The sequence below is a fragment of the Aethina tumida genome, chromosome 3, assembly GCF_024364675.1.
Source record: "Aethina tumida isolate Nest 87 chromosome 3, icAetTumi1.1, whole genome shotgun sequence".
NCBI lineage: Eukaryota > Metazoa > Arthropoda > Insecta > Coleoptera > Nitidulidae > Aethina > Aethina tumida.
In genome coordinates, this window is record NC_065437.1 from 3014222 (window position 1) to 3028629 (window position 14408).

General features: G+C 24.8%; 2 protein-coding genes across 4 annotated transcripts in view; one reads left to right on the forward strand and one right to left on the reverse strand.

Moving 5' to 3' along the window:
- The window catches only part of LOC109604430 (uncharacterized), a 177392-nt gene extending 176446 nt beyond the window's left edge, over positions 1 to 946 (reverse strand). Inside the window, exon 1 of the mRNA XM_049965152.1 lies at positions 813 to 946. The gene's annotated coding sequence lies outside the window, so the exon portion shown is untranslated. The remainder of the gene's footprint in view (positions 1 to 812) is intronic.
- LOC109603008 (autophagy-related protein 16-1) overlaps positions 1 to 14408 on the forward strand; it is a 566938-nt gene that overhangs the window by 192409 nt on the left and 360121 nt on the right. The gene's annotated exons all lie outside the window — the stretch shown is intronic.

Below are 14408 nucleotides of genomic sequence, written 5' to 3' on the forward strand. Positions count from 1 at the left end.
TTAAAATATTTTGAAGAAATTTTTTGAGTGGCTTAAAATTTTTAATTTCAAAAGTCTTATTTAGAAGATATTTTAGAATATTTTACTAATATTTTTTTTTAATTTTAAAAGTTTTAATTAGAAGGTATTTTAGAAGATATTTTAAGAATTTTTTTGAGTGGTTCAAATTTTTTAAGAAATTGTTTAACTTGACTTCTATTTTTTTAATTTTAAAAATTTTATTTAGAAGATATTTTTAAATATTTTTTAACTTTGAAGAAATATTTTGTATGGTTCAAATTTTCTTTAGGAAGATATTTTTTTTGAGATTAAAAATTTAATAAGGAATATTTTTTAATTTCAAAAAATTAGAAGATACTTTTAGAATGGCTAAAATTGTTCAAAAAGAAGAAAATAATTTTATTTCAAAATTTTATTTGAAATATATTTTTTGACTTATTTGGTAAAGTTTCAAAATATTTTTTGGAAGATAATTTTTGAGCAGTTGAAAAATTGGTCTTGTAACTTTGAAATATTATTTAGAAGAAATATTTTGTGTAGTTCAAAAACGGCACTCAAAAACCCAATCTTGAAGATACAGTCCCTTTCTTACCTTAGCTCAGTATCGAGTTAGTTCGTCATACACTCCGCAAAAATGATTAATCCAAAGAAGATCGATCGAGATGATGGTGGATCCGATGGTGTTATGTGCGTATCACTTGTCCGCGGACGACGATGATGCGTTCCGAACGTAAAATGACACACCGGCAGCGGTTTCGCGAAAGGCCCGATGGGGTCCGGTGTGTGGCGCCCGCGAGGAGCAATGCACCTACCTTAGCGCTTCCTTCCGTGTGTGCTGCCGTTGCCGCTTCTTCAAACGTTGGGATGGTGCACGGAAAAGCGCCGGCCTGCGTGAGATGACACTGACACTGGGTGGACTGTTGTACAGAACCGTCCGGCCTTGGCCTTGTCTTTTGCGGTGCGTTCACGGTCACAACCACAACAGAAATGCTTTGCCAAACGGCGGACTGCTTCTTTTCCTGCCTCAACCGCGGCCGAAGAGGTTCCTCGGTGGTGGGGTTCCTCCACTCTAAACCGTCGGCTTTCTTGCGGCAGGTGGAATATCACATATTTATAACTTGCGAAGCTTATCATTGGATCGATGGCGGAGGCTTATCTGCTCTTCTGTATTCACATTTCGGTAACATCTAGTTCGTTACTCTTTCGGTGTTATGTAAGTGCTGATACGGCGCTCTTTTTCCTGCTGTCATTATCTGCCACTTAATGGGCTGTGTTTCTTCAGTTTGTTTGACTGTTTACGGTCGCTCTGGATTATCGATTACTTCGATCAATATTTTAACTCGATAGAATTGCATTCTTCCCTAGGCCTTTAGAAGATTTTAATTTTTTCATTTTTTACTAAGATTCTCTTTTTAATTTATAAATAAGGTATTATTGAATTGGTTAACAAAATGTTTTATCTTTAAAAATTGACAAAAAATACAAATATGAAGAAAATAAAGAAATTTATTAAAAGTAAAAAATTAAAAATATATTAAAATTATTATCAGATATATAAAAAATCTACTAAAGTTAATTTAGAAAGTGTTAGATTAAATAAAAATCAATTAAAAAAAAATAAATTATGATTTATTGAAAAATGTTTTATTTAAAATTAATGTTTAGAAATATATATATATATATATATATATATATATATATATATATATATATATAAATGTTTAGAAAGTTAAATCTGTAACTACATAAAAAATGTCACCAACAAGAAATAAGTACTTAATATTAAAAATCAGTTTTTTGAAAAATGAATCATTATTTCTTTAGAAAATGTGTTTAGAAAGTTAAGTAAGTTAACTAGTTATAAAAAATGTCTACTAAAATATAAATGATTGAAATTGAAAATTAATTTTTAGAAAACTATGTTAACGATTGTCAAAAAATGTTGTTGTTATATAATTATCAAAACTCATTTTTTTTTAAATAAATAAATTTAAAAAAAAAACTAGTTTTAGTATTTTATTAAAACTAAATGTTTAGAAAGTTAACAAAGTTTACTAGTTAATTTTTAGAAAACTAAATTTAAAGTTCATTTAAAAATATATTATTAGAAATTAATGTTCAGAAAGAAAAATAAATGTTTAGTGAGTTAAATCTATTCTTAAATATAAAAAATGTTCATAAAAAGAAAAAAATGCCCAAGAAAGAAACCAGTTGTTTGAAAAATAAATCAATATTTCTTTAAAAAAATGTATTTTATTAAACATTAATATTTAGATATTAATAAATGTTTAGAAAGTTACATCTATTTTTGGAAATAAAAAATGTTTATAAAAAGAAATAAACGATTAAGATTAAAATTCATTTTTTTTTTAAATAAACCAGTGTTTTTTTAGAAAATGTTTTTTATTAAAGCTTAATGTTTAGAAAGTTAACTAAAACTATTAAAAAACAAATGTTTAAGATTAAAACTAAATTAATATTTCCTTAAAAAATATATTTTTAGAAATTAATGTTTAGAAAGATGAATAAATATTTAGAAAATTATATGCATTCTTAAATACAAAAATTGTTTACAAAAAAAAAAATAAATGATTAAGATTAAAATTTATTGTTTTTTTGTAATAAATCAGTGTTTCTTTTAGAAAATGTGTTTTGTTATAACTGTTTATACAGAAAAAATTCTAAAAAACACATGTTTGAGATTGAAACTTAATTTTTAGAAAACTAAATTAATATTTCCTTAAAAAATATATCTTTAGAAATTAATATTTGAAAGGAAAAATAAATGTTTAGAAAGTTAAATTTATTCTTAGAATGAAAAAAAGTTATATTTTAATAAAATTTAATACTTAGAAAGATAAATAAATGTTTAGGTGTAAAAATTCTTTACAAAAAAAAAATGAAAGATTAAGATTAAAATTCATTTTTTTTTTTTAAATAAATTAGTGTTTTTTTAGAAAATGTTTTTTTTGTTAAAACTTAATGTTTAGAAAGTTAATTGAGTTAACTAGTTATAATTAATATTTAGAAAGAAAAATAAATGTTTAGAAAGTTAAATCTATTACTAGTTATAAAAAATGTCTACAAAAAATGAAATGCTGAGATTAAATATCAATTTTTAGAAAATTTAATCAATGTCTCTTTAAAAAAATATTATTAAAAATTAACGTTTAGATATAAAAAAGTCCACAAAAAGAAATAAATACTTTAAAAATGAAAATGTATTTTATTATTATTAATGTTTATAAAGATAAATAAATGTTTAGAAGGTTAAATCTATTACAAGTTATAAAAAATCTACAAAGAACAAAGAATAAATGCTTAGAAAACTAAATCAACATATTATTAAAATATATATTATTGAAAATTAATGTTTAGAAAGAAAAATAAGTATTTAGAAATTTAAATCTATTGCTATATATAAAAAGAGAAATAAATGCTTATGGTAAAAAATTAAATTTTTGAAAAATAAGTACCTCTTTAGAAAATGTATTTTATTCAATACAAATATTTAGAAAACAATAAATGTTTAGAAAGTTAAATCTGTTATTGTTTATAAAAAATGGCTTCAAGAAAATCACTGCTTAATAATAAAAATCAACGTTTAGAAAAAAATCAATAATTAAAAAATATTTTGAAAAGTGATGTTTAGAAAGAAATAAAGATTAGAAAGTTAAATCTTTTACTAGATATAGAAAAAAATTACAAAAAGTCAATATTTAATAATAAAAATTAATTTCTAGTATTATAAATCAATATTTCTTTAAAACAAATGTTTAGAAAGAAAGAAAATTAGAAAATTAAATCATTTTCTAGAAGTAGAAAAAAATCTATAAAAATCAATGCTTAAAATTAAAAAATAATTTTTAGAAAGAAAAGTAAATGTATAGAAAATCCACCTTTAGTTATAAAATTTACCTGAATTTGAACTATTTGTATTATTAGTAATTATTGCTAGTCATATGTAAAAAAATAAATATTTTTACATGTATTTGTTTGAATATTCATATTTATCAGTGTTTTACATTTCCTCAAGATTTAGTTCATTGCTCCTGCATTATGATGTAACAGTTGATCTTCAGGTTTCCAGTGCTCCTCTTGATGTTATTAAGTGGTTCGATGTATGGCAATAAAATCGGTGATGTAGTAGGAAAAGTCGAATTAGCTATCGGCCTTAACGATTGTTAATTCGTACTAATTAGGAAATATTTATTAAATAAACACACACAAAATGACAACATATAACAACATTATGTTTATAATCCGACGTTTTGGGATTGATCAATTTTAATTGGTACATATCAAAAATTTGATTTAAATTAATACTTAACGGTTTCCGATTTGAACAGACCTTATGTTTTAGTGGATGTTAATTAACTAATTACTAATATTATTAAACTAAAGTTTTTATACGTAATGTAGAAGGAATAATGGAATTTACAGTTGGGTACGTTATTTATGTTTGTTACGCATATGAAATTCGTTTGTACAAGTTAAAAAACACAGTTATTTAAAATTGTGATTAGAATGGGCAGAAAAAAAGTAATTTCGAGTTTGCCTATTATTTATTTAAGCACGCACCAATGAAAACGAAGCTCAAAGTAAACATTTCAATTGGAGCAAAGAGACTTTCTTCTAGTAAAAGTTGTTTATAACAAATATAGAAACTGCCTATAATTGATGTGTATTCAATTAAATTGTTACGTGGCGTATTTTATTGTTATCAGTTTGCTTTTATAATTTTTTACGAAATAATATAAATAATGTTCATTCCGTTTGTTATCTATGCAGCCGCGTTTGAAAGCTACATGTTCGTATGAAAAATTCGAAACCATTTTATATCGGTTCCGGTAAAAGCAACATTATTTTTCTTCGCAGACGAAACTCGGTAATATATCTTTATTCCGCAAAGTTTATCCTTAGTAAGTGCCCCATTAGTCGCTTTAGAGAATCATAAATTTAAGGTTTTGTATATTTAATATGGCTGGCTGTATATACTGTAATCATCATTTACTAAAATTTATTCAGTTTTTTCCTCAATAATTATTACATGATAATAATTATGTAAATAAATGTTAACACGGGTAAAATTTGATATAAGTAATTGTAACTGTAAATGGTAATTTGAAATTTGTGAAAGTATTGAATTTAAATTGATCTTTTTATACAAGACCTTCGTAATTGCTTTGTTTAATGGTGCAATTTTTCTAAGACTAAGTAAAATACTATTAAAAACAGGATTATTGAGTAAACTTCTTCTATTAAGTTAAAACGTGAAATGCTTCTTAAACGGTAATAAATTTTCAACGGTATTAAGATTACAACTTTAGTTAATTTTATTGAAATTAACTAAACCGAAAAAACACGGATTTACATGAACAATTGAACAAATAAATCTGTTTTACTGTTTTTCTTTAATTATTTATGTGGAAAAGTAAATCAATATTCTTAACAAAAAATTTATGTTTAGCAATAAATAAATATAAGGAAAACAAAAATAAATCAATGTTTCTAAAACTAAATCAAAGTTCAGAAATTCGTTTCATTAAACCAATAATTAAAAAATAAAAAATATGTTTAGAAAGTGAAAATATTTTATGCATTTTATGTTTTGGATCAATGTTTAAAAAAAGATAATAATTTTTATTTTAAAACAGTTTATATAAATAATAACAAATATTTTTAATAATTATCCAAATTTATATTATTATATATATGAAATTTTGTTTATTTATATCTAAGGAAAAACAATTATAATTAAAAAATGATAAAGTTTAGAAATTAATGATGTCAACTCAAAATTAATGTTTAAAGATTAAACAACATATTTAGAAACAGAAAACATTTTAAGGAAAGTAAAATTAATGTTTTTAATTAAAAATATATGCTCAGAAAGAGAAATTTACGTCAGGAATTAAAAATCAGTGTTTAGAAATGGACAATCACTTTTAGAAGTAGAAAACATTTTTTTATGGAAAGAATATAAAATAATAAATATTTTATATGATATATAAAATCTGTGAAATTTTGTTTATTTATATCTAAGGAAAAACAATTATAATTAAAAAAAGTTAAAGTTTAGAAATTAATGGTGTCAACTCAAAATTAATGTTTAAAGATTACAAAACATGTTTAGAAGCAACAAATATTTTAAGGGAAGCAAAATTAATGTTTTTAACTAAAAATATATATTTAGAAAGACAAGTATACGTCAAGTTTTAAAAATCAGTGTTTAGAAATGGACAATCATTTTTAGAAGTAGAAAACATTTTATGGAAAGAATATAAAATCTGTCAAATTTTGTTTATTTATATCTAACGGAAAACAATAATATTTTAAAAAGATAAAGTTTAGAAATTAATGATGTCAACTCAAAATTAATGTTTAAAGATTAAAAAAAGCATGTTTAGAAGCAGAAAATATTTTAAGGGAAGCAAAATTAATGTTTTTAACTAAAAATATATGTTTAGAAAGAGAAGTATACGTCAAGTATTAAAAATCAGTGTTTAGAAATGGACAGTTATTTTTAGAAGTAAAAAACATTTTATGGAAAGAATATAAAATCTGTCAAATTTTGTTTATTTATATATAACGTCAAAACAATAATATTTTAAAAAGATAAAGTTTAGAAATTAATGACGTCAACTCAAAATTAATGTTTAAAGATTACAAAACATGTTTAGAAGCAAAAAATATTTTAAGGGAGGCAAAATTAACGTTTTTAACTAAAAATATATGTTTAGAAAGACAAGTATACGTCAAGTATTAAATAAAAATCAGTGTTTAGAAATGGACAGTCATTTTTAGAAGTAAAAAACATTTTATGGAAAGAATATAAAATCTGTCAAATTTTGTTTATTTATATCTAACGGAAAACAATAATATTTTAAAAAGATAAAGTTTAGAAATTAATGATGTCAACTCAAAATTAATGTTTAAAGATTAAAAAAAGCATGTTTAGAAGCAGAAAATATTTTAAGGGAAGCAAAATTAATGTTTTTAACTAAAAATATATGTTTAGAAAGAGAAGTATACGTCAAGTATTAAAAATCAGTGTTTAGAAATGGACAATCATTTTTAGAAGTAGAAAACATTTTATGGAAAGAATATAAAATCTGTCAAATTTTGTTTATTTATATCTAACGGAAAACAATCATATTTTAAAAAGATAAAGTTTAGAAATTAATGATGGCAACTCAAAATTAATGTTTAAAGATTACAAAACATGTTTAGAAGCAAAAAATATTTTAAGGGAGGCAAAATTAACGTTTTTAACTAAAAATATATGTTTAGAAAGACAAGTATACGTCAAGTATTAAATAAAAATCAGTGTTTAGAAATGGACAGTCATTTTTAGAAGTAAAAAACATTTTATGGAAAGAATATAAAATCTGTCAAATTTTGTTTATTTATATCTAACGGAAAACAATAATATTTTAAAAAGATAAAGTTTAGAAATTAATGATGTCAACTCAAAATTAATGTTTAAAGATTAAAAAAACATGTTTAGAAGCAGAAAATACTTTAAGGGAAGCAAAATTAATGTTTTTAACTAAAAATATATGTTTAGAAAGAGAAGTATACGTCAAGTATTAAAAATCAGTGTTTAGAAATGGACAATCATTTTTAGAAGTAGAAAACATTTTATGGAAAGAATATAAAATCTGTCAAATTTTGTTTATTTATATCTAACGGAAAACAATCATATTTTAAAAAGATAAAGTTTAGAAATTAATGATGTCAACTCAAAATTAATGTTTAAAGATTACAAAACATGTTTAGAAGCAAAAAAGATTTTAAGGGAGGCAAAATTAACGTTTTTAACTAAAAATATATGTTTAGAAAGACAAGTATACGTCAAGTATTAAAAATCAGTGTTTAGAAATGGACAATCATTTTTAGAAGTAGAAAACATTTTATGGAAAGAATATAAAATCTGTCAAATTTTGTTTATTTATATCTAACGGAAAACAATAATATTTTAAAAAGATAAAGTTTAGAAATTAATAATGTCAACTCAAAATTAATGTTTATAGATAAAAAAATATGTTTAGAAGCAGAAAACATTTTAAGGAAAGAAAATTGTTTTTAACTGAAAATATATGTTCACAAAGAGAAGTTTACGTCAAAAATTAAAAATCATTTTTATAAGCAGAAAATATTTTATGGAAATAATATTAAATATTAAATATTTTATAAATAATATAAAATCTGTCACATTTTGTTTATTTATATTCAAGGAAAAATTTTTTTGAATTTTATTAAAAAATAATGTTTAGAAATTAATGATATCAATTCAAAATTATTATAATTTTTAACAATTATTAATTAAATCAAGAATATTTCTTAGAAATATCAATTTTATGGATCTAATTTACTTTGTTTTTATAGTTTTTATAGAAGAGAAAAATTAAATGGAAAAAAATATTTTTTTTTTTCTCGAAATATTGATTTGGATGCTGCAAAAGTGCATCCATCAATCTTCAGGAGTCCGCCTAGATCCATAAATGATCTGTCTCATGTAGAAAAAAAAAACATCAGATAATGAATGCAATTAGCACGTTGAACTGTTAAACAGTAGTCGAGTGCTATGAATTCAATTTGGCAATGTGACGTAGACAAATGTGGGTTTATAGGTGTCGATTTCGCAATTCTGTGGGTGCCGCACGGTCGACGACCTCGCGGTCTTCATACGGCCTTGGTAATGAACCTCCGATGTAAAGTGCAGCCGGCCTAAAAGGAGAGGGAAACACCGTGCACAAACGTACCGTGGCGGGGGGACTGTTTTCCTGCAACGTTGATCGCAGCACTAGATTTTTCCTTGTTTCTGGGAAATGTCTCGAACTTCTTTATGATTTATTAGTTAAATTAATGTAAAATGAACTTTGCACTTTATCTTGTTGTTTCCACAAAGATCCGTTAAAATACTTTTCCACCAAAATTATATATGAAATGAGGACTAAAAACTGTAAAGTGTCATTTGTCTTTTGCATGATTCTTAATATCAACCAAAACTTTTTTTAATTATTTATGTTCAGAAGCTAATGCAAAGAGATGACCTCTTAAATTGACACTAGAAAATGATGTTTTATTAAAATCATACATATTTATAAACAGAGGAGAGGTAATCAAAGAAAATCAAGTTATTTAATTAATTATTTAAATTAAAGTAAGTTAAATTTACAGTTCATGTTGTTCTTTCCATAAAGTTCTGCTGAAACCTCCTTCTCCCAAAAATATATATAAAAAGTTGACCTCTTAAATTGTCACTAGAATATGATTTAATTTTAATTAATTAATTATTTAAATTGAAGTACGAAGAACTTTGTAGTTCATCTTGTCCTTTCCACAAAGATAAGTTAAAACCTTCTTTTCCCAAAAATATACATAAGAAGTTGACACTGAAAACTGTAAACTGTCCTTTAAAAAAATAAATATTTTTGTCGTTTTAAAAGTGTCAATGAGTCTTCTTTTACTAAGAATCCTGATTATCAGTCAAAACTCTTTCGATTAGTTCTTTACTTCCAGAAGTTATTTCAAAGAGCTGACCTCTTAAATTGTCACTAGAAAATGATGTTTCATTAAAATTATACAGAATTATAAACTGAGGAGAGGCAATCGTAGAAAATAAAGTTGTTTAATTAATTATTTAAACTGAAGTAAGAAGAACTTTGTAGTTCATCTTGTCCTTTCCACAAAGATAAGTTGAAACCCCCTTTTCCCAAAAATATACATAAAAAGTTGACACTGAAAACTGTAAACTGTCCTTTGACAAAATAAATATTTTTATTGTTTTAAAAGTGCCGAAGAGTCTTCTTTTACTACGAATCTTGATTATCAGTCAAAACTCTTTCGATTAGTTCTTTACTTCCAGAAGTTATTTCAAAGAGCTGACCTCTTAAATTGTCACTAGAAAATGATGTTTCATTAAAATTATACAGAATTATAAACTGAGGAGAGGCAATCGTAGAAAATAAAGTTGATTAATTAATTATTTAAATTGAAGTAAGAAGAAGTTTGTAGTTCATCTTGTCCTTTCCACAAAGATAAGTTGAAACCTCATTTTCCCAAAAATATACATAAGATGTTGACACTGAAAACTGTAAACTGTCCTTTGAAAAAATAAATATTTTTATCGTTTTAAAAGTGCCGAAGAGTCTTCTTTTACTACGAATCCTGATTATCAGTCAAAACTCTTTCGATTAGTTCTTTACTTCCAGAAGTTATTTCAAAGAGCTGACCTCTTAAATTGTCACTAGAAAATGATGTTTCATTAAAATTATACAGAATTATAAACTGAGGAGAGGCAATCGTAGAAAATAAAGTTGTTTAATTAATTATTTAAACTGAAGTAAGAAGAACTTTGTAGTTCATCTTGTCCTTTCCACAAAGATAAGTTGAAACCTCCTTTTCCCAAAAATATACATAAAAAGTTGACACTGAAAACTGTAAACTGTCCTTTGACAAAATAAATATTTTTATCGTTTTAAAAGTGCCAAAGAGTCTTCTTTTACTACGAATCCTGATTATCGGTCAAAACTCTTTCGATTAGTTCTTTATTTCCAGAAGTTATTTCAAAGAGCTGACCTCTTAAATTGTCACTAGAATATGATTTAATTTTAATTAATTAATTATTTAAATTGAAGTACGAAGAACTTTGTAGTTCATCTTGTCCTTTCCACAAAGATAAGTTGAAACCTCCTTTTCCCAAAAATATACATAAGAAGTTGACACTGAAATTAAAATTATACAGAATTATAAACTGAGGAGGGGCAATCGTAGAAAAAAAGTTACTTAATTAATTACTTAAATAGAAGTAAGGAGTACTTTGCACTTGTTTCCATAAAGATCCGTTAATAACGTCTTTTCCCAAAAAATATATAAGAAATTAAGTTAACTGTTTCAATTAGCATTAGAAAATATTATTATTAAAGTATTTTATTTTTAATAAAAATTATTAAGAAGCATTTGGTCCTCTGCAGCAATATTCCAGTTAACTCATAACATCCTTTTTATGTCAGTAGCAGTAAATTGTTGCCTGGGGGAATATTTTATTCAAAAATAAATTAAAACACGATTGTTTACGTACAATTTATTTTTATAAACCAGAACGCAAATTAAAATTCATTACTTCGCCTTCGATCTTCGCCGAACTGGACTTTAAATTGCAAATTTCCGACATCAACAAACAGTTGTTTTACGCGATATTATCCAGATGTGTGTTAGTGTGTTACAATCGATTTGGAATACATGATTTTTTGCAAACATTCGACGGTCCGAAACTGTTCCGGCAAATTTTCAAGTGCACAATTGCCATTAAAAAACGTTTTCCGTCCACCAGATGTGACAAAATAAATTTTCACGCCGTTTACGACGCCGCACGTTTAAGGACATATTCAATGTTACGGCCATTTGGGTGTCGATATTAATCAATTTGTGCATATGGCTCAGGATTGGAGTTTTCGTTTCCTGCAAGCGGACAACGGCAACGGTGCGCCGCAGCAGCAGTTGTTACTGGATCTCGGGCCACGATATCCACCTATCACTTTCACAGCGTGATTTTTCACGTTCATTGTTTTGAATGTTCAGGAAGCGTTTCTTGGACACACAAACGCGTTTTTTTTTTTTTAACCACCAGACCAGCATTATGTCTTAATTTCAACGGTCCGACCATGAATCCGTTCCGACGTGCGGCGTGCAATAAAAGACCCATCAAAGGTGAGAGATTAATGGATGGAAAAGTTGTAAAAAAAAACAATCTGGTCGACGTCGTTAGTTTTTAGTAACGTTCTAATTTATTAAAAAAAAAGCGTAGACACATTTGTGGCAGATGCGTTCCAACTAATTATGTCTTTAGGTGTTTAAACGTGGATTTATTAACTGACCTCCGTGACAGTTAAACGGAATTACCTTAATCTCACTATTTCACATTAAAAATCCGTGTTTTGTTAATGTTTTTACGTGTTACTGTAAATATAAATGTTTAAAAGCAACAAATCACGTTTAAAAATCAATGTTTAATATGTCTAATCCATATGTACATACAAAAGAAGTCCACAAAATTAATTGTGTGTAAAAGAGGCAATATTTAACTTTAGAAATCAATTTTTGTAAATCTGTATTATCAAAATAAAACATGTTTTGTTAGAAAAAAAGTGTTTAAAAAGAGGATTTTACGTTTGGATATACAAATCAATGTTTAGAAATAAGATTTGTACTGATTTATTCAAAAAAGGATTGACATATTTGTGTCACAACTAATTATATTTTAGGTCTTTAAAAGGTGGATTTATTGACTGACCTCTTTGACAGTTGAATGAAATTACGTTAACCTCAGTAAAAGAATTGTAATTTATACTTTAAAAAACTGTGTTTTATTAATGTATTTATCTATTAATGTAAAAATAAATGTTTAAAAGCAATTAATCACGTTTACAAATCAATGTTTAAAATGTCTAATCCATATGTACATACAAAAGAAGTCCACAAAATTAATTGTGTAAAAAAGAGGCAATGTTTAACTTTAGAAATCATTTTTGGAAATCAGTATTATTAAAATAAAACATGTTTTGTTAGAAAAAAAGTGTTTCAAAAGAGGATTTTATGTTTGGATATACAAATTAATGTTTAGAAATAAGATTTGTACTGATTTATTCAAAAAACAGATTGACGTATTTGTGTCTCAACTAATTATTTACGTCTCAACTAATTATATTTTAGGTGTTTAAAAGGTGGATTTATTAACTGACCTCTTTGACAGTTGAACGAAATTACGTTAACCTCAGTAAAAGAATTGTAATTTATACTTTAAAAAACTGTGTTTTATTAATGTATTTATGTATTAATGTAAATATAAATGTTTAAAAGCAACAAATCACGTTTACAAATCAATGTTTAAAATGTCTAATCCATATGTACATACAAAAGAAGTCCACAAAATTAACTGTGTAAAAAAGAGGCAATGTTTAACTTTAGAAATCATTTTTGGAGATCAGTATTATTAAAATAAAACATGTTTTGTTAGAAAAAAAGTGTTTCAAAAGAGGATTTTATGTTTGGATATACAAATTAATGTTTAGAAATAAGATTTGTACTGATTTATTCAAAAAAAAGATTGACGTATTTGTGTCTCAACTAATTATTTACGTCTCAACTAATTATATTTTAGGTGTTTAAAAAGTGGATTTATTAACTGACCTCTTTGACAGTTGAACGAAATTACGTTAACCTCAGTAAAAGAATTGTAATTTATACTTTAAAAAACTGTGTTTTATTAATGTATTTAGGTATTAATGTAAAAATAAATGTTTAAAAGCAATTAATCACGTTTACAAATCAATGTTTAAAATGTCTAATCCATATGTACATACAAAAGAAGTCCACAAAATTAACTGTGTAAAAAAGAGGCAATGTTTAACTTTAGATATCATTTTTGGAAATCAGTATTATTAAAATAAAACATGTTTTGTTAGAAAAAAAGTGTTTCAAAAGAGGATTTTATGTTTGGATATACAAATTAATGTTTAGAAATAAGATTTGTACTGATTTATTCAAAAAAAAGATTGACGTATTTGTGTCTCAACTAATTATTTACGTCTCAACTAATTATATTTTAGGTGTTTAAAAGGTGGATTTATTAACTGACCTCTTTGACAGTTGAACGAAATTACGTTAACCTCAGTAAAAGAATTGTAATTTATACTTTAAAAAACTGTGTTTTATTAATGTATTTATGTATTAATGTAAATATAAATGTTTAAAAGCAACAAATCACGTTTACAAATCAATGTTTAAAATGTCTAATCCATATGTACATACAAAAGAAGTCCACAAAATTAACTGTGTAAAAAAGAGGCAATGTTTAACTTTAGAAATCATTTTTGGAGATCAGTATTATTAAAATAAAACATGTTTTGTTAGAAAAAAAGTGTTTCAAAAGAGGATTTTATGTTTGGATATACAAATTAATGTTTAGAAATAAGATTTGTACTGATTTATTCAAAAAAAAGATTGACGTATTTGTGTCTCAACTAATTATTTACGTCTCAACTAATTATATTTTAGGTGTTTAAAAAGTGGATTTATTAACTGACCTCTTTGACAGTTGAACGAAATTACGTTAACCTCAGTAAAAGAATTGTAATTTATACTTTAAAAAACTGTGTTTTATTAATGTATTTATGTATTAATGTAAATATAAATGTTTAAAAGCAACAAATCACGTTTACAAATCAATGTTTAAAATGTCTAATCCATATGTACATACAAAAGAAGTCCACAAAATTAACTGTGTAAAAAAGAGGCAATGTTTAACTTTAGAAATCATTTTTGGAAATCAGTATTATTAAAATAAAACATGTTTTGTTAGAAAAAAAGTGTTTCAAAAGAGGATTTTATGTTTGGATACA